Below are 8239 nucleotides of genomic sequence, written 5' to 3' on the forward strand. Positions count from 1 at the left end.
CACTTGGACTTGAGCTTTGTACAAAGAGATAAAAATGGGTCGATTTGCATTTTTCTATGTGCTGACCACGAGTTGAACATGCACAATCTGTTGAAAATGCTGTCTTTTTTTTCCAGTGGATGGTTTTAGCTCCTTTGTCAAAGATTAAGTGACCATATGTGTGTGGGTTCATTTAGGGTCTTCAATTCTATTCCATTGATCTACCTGCCTGTCTCTGTACCAATACCACACAGTTGTTTGTTTGTTTGTTAATCACTATTGCTCTGTAGTACAGCTTGAGATCAGGGATGGTGATTCCCCCACAAGCTCTTTATTGTTGAGAATAGTTTTCACTATCCTGGGTTTCTAGTTATTCCAAATGAATTTGCAAATTACTCTTTCTAACTCTATGGAGAATTGATTTGGAATTTTGATGTGGATTGCTTTGAATCTGTAGATTGCTTTCCACAGGATGGCCATTTTTACTATGTTAATCCTGCCAATTGATGAGCATAGGATCTTTCCATTTTCTGAGATCTTCTTTGATTTCTCTCTTCAGAGACTTGAATTTCTTATCATACAGATCTTTCACTTGATTAGTGAGAGTCACGCCAAGATATGCTATATTAATTGTGACTATTGCGAAGGGTGTTGTTTCCCTAATTTCTTTCTCAGCCTGTTTATCCTTTGAGTAGAGGAAGGCCTCTGATTTGTTTGAGTTAATTTTATATTCAGCCACTTTGCTGATTTTTTAAAATCAGCTTTAGGAGTTCTCTAGTAGAATTTTTGGGGTCACTTAATTTAAGTAGAAGATCATATCATCTGCAAATAGTGATGTTTTGACTTCTGCCTTTCAATTTGTATCCCTTTGACTGCCTTTTGTTGTCTAATTTCTCTAGCTAGAACTTCAAGCACTATATTGAATAGGGAGTGAGAGAGTGGGCAGCCTTGTCTAGTCCCTGATTTTAGTGGGATTGCTTCAAGTTTCTCTCCATTTAGTTTGATGTTGGCTACTGGTTTGCTGTATATTGCCTTTATTATGTTTAGGTATGGGCCTTGAATTCCTGATCTTTCCAAGACTTTTATCATGAACGGGTGTTAGATTTTGTCAAATGCTTTCTCAGCATCTAATCATGTGATTTTTGTCTTTTAGTTTGTTTATATAGTGGATTACGTTGATGGATTCCCATATACTGAACCATCCCTGGGATGAAGCCTATTTGATCATGATGGATGATCATTTTGATGTGTTCTTGAATTCAGTTTGTGAGAATTTTATTGAGTATTTTTGCATTGATATTCATAAGGGAGAGTGGTCTGAAATTCTCTTTCTTTATTAGTTCTTTGTGTGGTTTAGGTATAAACTTAATTGTGGCTTCATAGTACGAATTGGGTAGTGTTCCTTCTGTTTCTATTTTGTGGAATAATTTGAAGAGTATTGGTATTAGGTCTTCTTTAAAGGTCTGATAGAATTCTCCACTCAAGCCATCTGGTCCTGGGCTTTTTTTGTTGGGAGACTATTAATGACTACTTCTATTTCTTTATGGGCTATGGGTGTGTTTAAATGGTTTATCTCATCCTGTTTTAACTTTGACACCTGGTATATTTCTAGACATTTGTCCATTTCATCCAGATTTTCCAATTTAGTTGAGTATAAACTTTTGTAGTAGGATCTGATGCTTTTTTGGATTTTCATGGTTCCCATTGTTATATCTCCCTTTTCATTTCTGATTTTATTAATTTGGATACTGTCTCTGTGCCCTCTGATTAGTCTGGCTAAGGGTTTATCTATCTTGTTGATTTTCTCAAAGAACCAGCTCCAGGTTTTGTTGATTCTTTGTATACTTCTTTTTGTTTCTATTTGGTTGATTTCAGCCCCGAGTTTGATTATTTCCTGCTGTCTACTCCTCTTGGGTGTATTTGTTTCTTTTTGTTCTAGAGCTTTCAGATGTGCTGTCAAGCTGTTAATGTATGCTCTCTGCAGTTTCTTTTTGGAGGCACTCAGAGCTATGAACTTTCCTCTTAGGACTGCTTTCATTGTGTCCCATGGGTTTTGGTATGATGTGTCTTCATTTTCATTTAAATTCTAGAAAGTCTTTAATTTCTTTCTTTATTTCTTCCTTGACCAAGTTATCATTGAATAGAGTTGTTCAGCTTCCATGTGTATGTGTGCTTTCTGTTGTTTTTGTTGGAATTTAAGACCAGCCTTAGTCCATGGTGATCTGATTGGGTACATGGGATTATTTCAATCTTCTTGTACCTGTTGAGGCCTGTTTTGTGACCAAGTATATGATCAGTTTTGGACAAGGTACCATTAGGTGCTGAGAAGAAGGTATATCCTTTTGCTTTAGGATGAAATGTTCTATAAATATCTCTTAGATCCATTTGGTTCATGACTTGTGGTAGTTTCACTGTGTCTCGGTTTTGTTTCTGTTTCCATTATCTGTCCATTGCTGAGAGTGGGGTGTTGAAATCTCCCGCTATTATTGTGTCGGTGTGATGTATGCTTTAAACTTTAATAAAGTTTCTTTCAGGAATGTGGGTGCCCTTGCATTTGGAGCATAGATGTTCAGAATTGAGAGTTCATCTTGGTAGATTTTTCCTTTGACCAGTATGAGTGTCCTTCATTATCCTTTTTGATAACTTTTGCTTGAAAGTCAATTTTATTCAATATTAGAATGACTACTCCAACTTGTATCTTGGGACCTTTTGTTTGGAAAATTGTTTCCCCCAGCCTTTTACTCTGAGGCAGCGTCTGTCTTTGTCACTGAGGTGTGTTTCCTGCATGTAGCAAATACTAGGTCCTGTTTACATATCCAGTCTGTTAGTCTATGCCTTTTCATTGGGGGAATTGAGTCCATTTGGGTTTGTTGAAAGATTACTTTCTTGCTTTTTTCTAGGGTGTAGTTTCCTTTTTGTGCTGGTGTTTTCCATCTATTATCCTTTGTAGGGCTGTATTTGTGGAAAGATAGTGTGTGAATTTGGTTTTGTCATGAAATATCTTGGTTTCTCTCTGTATGGGAGCTGAGAGTTTTGCTGGGTATAGTAGTCTTGGCTGGCATTTATGTTCTCTTAGGGTGTGTATGACATCTGCCCAGGATCTTCTGGCTTTCATAGGTTAGAAGTCAGGTATAATTCTGATAGGTCTGCCTTTATATGTTACTTATCCTTTATCCCTTACTGCTTTTAATATTCTTTCTTTGTTTGGTGCATTTGGTGTTTTGATTATTATGTGTCAGGAGGAATTTCTTTTCTGGTCCAGTCTATTTGGAGTTCTGTAGGCTTCTTGTTTGTTCATGGGCATCTCTTTCTTTAGGTTAGGGAAGTTTTCTTCTATAATTTTGTTCGAGATATTCATTGGTCCTTTAAGTTGGGAATCTTCATTCTCTTCTATACCTATTATCCTTATGTTTAGTTTTCTCATTATGTCCTGGAGTTCCTGGACATTTTGGGTTAGGAGTTTTTTTCATTTTACATTTTCTCTGACTTTTGTGTCAATGTTTTCTATGGTATCTTCTGCCCCTGAGATTTTCTCTTCTATCGCTTGTATTCTGTTGGTGATGCTTGCATAAATGACTCCTAATCTCTTTCCTAGATTTTCTAACTCCAGGGTTGTCTCCTTTGGGATTTCTTTATTGTTTCTATTTTCCATTTTAGGTCTTGGATGGTTTTGTTCATTTCCTTTGCCTATTTTATTTGTTTTTCTGTAACTCTTTAAGTGATTTTTGTATTTCCTCTTTAAGGGCTTCTACCTTTTTAACCTGAGTTCTCCTTTCTTTCTTTTTTTTTTTTGTTTTGTTTTGTTTTGTTTTGTTTTTTTGTTTGTTTGTTTTTTTTGAGACAAGGTTTCTCTGTATAGCCCTGGCTGTCCTGGAGCTCACTTTGTAGACCAGGCTAGCCTCGAACTCAGAAATCTGCCTGCCTCTGCCTCCCGAGTGCTGGGATTAAAGGTGTGCACCACCACTGCCTAGCTCCTTTAAGGGAGTTATTTATGTCCTTCTTAAAGTCTTCCTTCATCATCATGAGAAGTGATTTTAGATTTGAGTCTTTGCTTTCGTGGTGTATTGGTATATCCAGGACTTGTTATGGTGGGAGAATTGGGTTCTGATGCCAAGTATCCTTGGTTTCTGTTGCCTCCTGCCATCTGGATATCTCTAGTACTACCTGCCCTTGCTATCTGACTGGTTCTGTCCTTCCTGTAATCCTGGTTGTGTCAGAACTCCTCATAGTCCAACTGTCTCTGTGATCCTGAGATTCTGGGTATGTCAGAGTTCTGGGGATTCAAGCCGCCTCTGGGATCCTGACATCCTGGTGTGACCAAGCATCTGTGATCCTGTGATCCTGTGATCCTGTGATCCTGTGATCCTGTGATCCTGTGATCCTGTGATCCTGTGATCCTGTGATCCTGTAATCCTGGCTGTGTTAGTGCTCCTGGGAATGAAGCCTCTTTTGGGAGCTGTGGGACTGGCTGCAGAGTTTGCTCCCAAGGTAAACTGGCACCAGAAAATCTCAAAATATGAGTTACTTCAGAGAAGGCACAGAGTTCATGTGTGTGTATACATTTGTTCATGTTCATGTGTATATGTGTGTTATTTTGTGTGTATATGAGTGTATACATGTGAATATGTGCTTGGGCATGTGTGTATGTATTCATGTGTGTGTGTGTGTGAGAGAGAGAGAGGGGGGGGAGAGACCTTTAGTCAGGCAATGGTTTCTTAGACATGATCTGAAGAGTACAGCTACAATAAAAAAACTAGACACTAGGTGAGGGGAATGGTTTGTAAGAGCGCTTATGTCACAGATGTAGTGGCCTGAGTTCAGATCCCCAGAACCCATGGTCACAGAGACAGGAAGTTCATAGAACAGGTAGCCTAGCACGTGAAGCAGTGCAACCTTGTCTCAAACTAAGTGGCGGGTGAGGACTGACACTCGATCATCCTCTCATGGCCACATGAACACTGTAGCACCCATATGGTATGAATATCTATACACAATGTGCATGCCTGCCCCCCACACACACACAAACACACACACACACAGTAGATAACAAGGGAATAACATCAAAATTAGAAACGTCTATTGTTTAATCCCAGCACTCAGGAGGCAGAGGCAGGCGGATTTCTGAGTTTGAGGCCAACCTGGTCTACAAAGTGAGTTCCAGGACAGCCAGGGCTATATAGAGAAACCCTGTCTCGAAAAACAAACACAAAAACAAAAAACAAAAAAACCAAACAAACAAACAAAAAAAAAACAAAAAAGAAAAGAAAAGTCTATTGTAGTGAGAATTCTGGAAATTTTCTTTCTTTTAAAAAAAACACACACACACACAGAAATATAAGAAAGTATTTTGGTTTTAATCCCAGGTGTGGGGATATGGGACTGCTTCATAGCTGACTATGATTTGCCTCATGCTCTAGCAGAGGCATGGGTTTGCCAGATGCATATGGTCTCTGTGATTGTGTGACATTTGGAATTCTGGGAACTTCTCAGAGGGTAAAAAGGGCTAGAGCCAAATATAGGGGGGTTGGTGGTTATTGGTCATGTGGGGAGTGGTGGTGGTTGCATTTGTTAGTACCCATGCGCAAAGAAGAAACAAAAGGGGAGAAATTAGGCTCAGGGATCTCTCTCTCACTCTCCCCTCTGTCCCTTCTTTCCTATTAGTGATAGGAAATATCAGCTGCATCTATGCTTCACGAGACACTGCCAAAATAAGGAAAACTAAACCTAGGAGAGGAGAAAGTGTGTGCAGGCTTTGCCTGCTAAAGGAATGAGTCCAGAATATATAAAAGTACAATAGAAGTATAAAAAGAAAATAATCCAATTTAAAATGAGAAGAGAATATGTAGACATTTCTCCCAATAATATATAGAAACGACAGAAAAGAGATATGCGCCATAGCAATGAAAGAAATGCAAGGTAAATGATAACAAGATAGCACTTTACTACTGAGAAGGCGGCATAACCACAGAGCTGGACCAGAGCTGGCAAGGGAGTGGAGAGGCTGGAATCCCCAGACATGACAGTTGCTGAACACAGGGTTACCATTCAGTCCATCAATTCTGCTCCTAAAAGCAAAACTCCTAAAACCATTCCTAAGCACAAAAAGCATACAGCCACATGAAAACACAGAAAATTGATATAAATTCAAATGTCTATCACTTAATGAATATTCAGTGTGGCGTGCCCAATGAGTTGATATTATTTAGTTATTAAAAGGAAAGAATTACTGAAACATGTTAGAACTTGGACAAACCCCAAAATTTTCATGCTCACACTTTTTATGGCATGAGAAGGAAACCAAATACAGACAACATACTGTATGATCACACATACATGGTATATCCAGAACAGTGAGCTTGGTACATACAGAAAAACGAAGCCAGGGATATAGAGTGAGAGTGGGTATGGACTGTTATCTGGAGTGTGGTTCCTTTGTGGGTGATAAAATGTTCTGGAATTGGTAAGGAGCTCCTTGTAAAACTTCATACATCTGAAGAAGTTGAAAAGGATGAACTTTGACAGGTGTGGTAGCACACACCATTAATCCTAGCACTGGGAAGGCGGAGGCAGGTAGATCTCTGAGTTGGAGACTAGCCTGTTCTACCTAGTGAGTTCCAAGACAGCCTGAGCTACCTAGTGAGATCCTGTCTCAAAACAACAACAAACCAAAACAAGCAAGAAAGCAAAAATAAAAGAGTCAACTTTGTGTTATATGAATGACAACTTAATAACAACAAATAAATAAGAACAAAAATCAATCTTTATCTTTGAGTGATTCACCAGCATGGAAATGAAGATAAGGAGAATCAGGTGAATTGTGCAAGACTGGCTAAGGTAGCTGCATTCAGATTTACAAATATATTTCCAGTTTGTTTTTCTACGTTGCAAAGAGCTACCTCTAGCCCAAATCTCAAAATGAAACTTTTGCCTGTTCAATTCCCAGTAGTGCACAATAACACGCATAGAAATGCATGTCTGCATCCCAGCACTTGGGAGATGGAGACAGGAAGGTTAGTAATTCACGCTCATCCTCTCTGTGTGCATAGAACTCCAGGCCAGGCTGGGCTACAGAAGAACCTGCCCGAAACAAATAAACAAACAGAAAATAATTAATTGGGCTGGTAAGATGACTCAATGGCTAAAGATGCTTGCTAGGCAAACCAGGAGACCTGAGTTTAATTTCCAGAATCCAGCAACGATGGAAGGAAAGAATCTGCTCCACAAAGACGTCCTCTGACCTCCTTAAACATGCTATGGCACTGCACACACACACACACACACACACACACACACACACACACACACACATTCACTCACACATGCATGCATCACATGCTCTCTAGAGCACACATGTGGGAGGTGGAGGGAAAAGGGAGGGTGCATGTATATATAAACACAATAATAATAACCATTATTTTTTAAAATGATTCTTTGGGAATCCCTGTGTTGTCACGCTAAAGGATGGAAGGGACAAGGCCATGTCCATTCTCATCTTGTCTCACAGAAGTCAATATGATGTCAAGGATTTTTATTTTAGGAAAATCTCCTTTTTAGTGGGCTGGAGTGTTGGTCGAAGGTTTAGTGGGAAGTAAGAAAATCATAGTTAGGGGTGGTCACTTGGGAGAGATACAAGGAAAGCGCCAAATAGAACTCATCAACAACAAGACAATGCCTTAGGATGGAAACCACCCAGACAAGCTCCACTGTCTCTGTAACTGTCCACCCTGCCTTCCTTCCCAGCAACAGCTAAGGCGCTGTTTGCCAGAAATGGCTTCTTTCTCCCTGCTGCATTCTATCTCAGTCACAATTCTACAGCATCATCTTTGATGTTTTTTCATGCATACTCTCTCTCCCATCTCCTCTCTAAGCCCTTAGCCTGTGGAGGGCTGAGGCTGTCTTCTTTCTACCAATCTGATCCGCCATGACTCACAAGTAGGTCAGTAGGTCCGTGATGGGTGGGAACACAGCATGGAGGCTGTTACACCCCACAAAGAGGTCAATTAAGGTGGAAGCTAAGCATCTCTCACTTTGTGAAGGAGTTAGTGACTCAAGATATTAGTTAAAGATGTCACTGGGCAGCCCTGGGGAAAGCTGGCTGGCAGGTGTTGAGCAAACTGAGAGATGAAGCCTTGATTTCTGTGGAGCCTTCTTTGTTCCTGAGAGCCAGCAAGGGTATCTGGGAGGGCTTAAAGGGAGGAAGGGAAGGAAGGGGCAAAGATGTAATTACATCATAAGTAAAGTAAATGGTTTTTAAAGTTAT

This window comes from Mus caroli, chromosome 2, assembly GCF_900094665.2.
Source record: "Mus caroli chromosome 2, CAROLI_EIJ_v1.1, whole genome shotgun sequence".
Classification (NCBI taxonomy): Eukaryota; Metazoa; Chordata; class Mammalia; order Rodentia; family Muridae; genus Mus; species Mus caroli.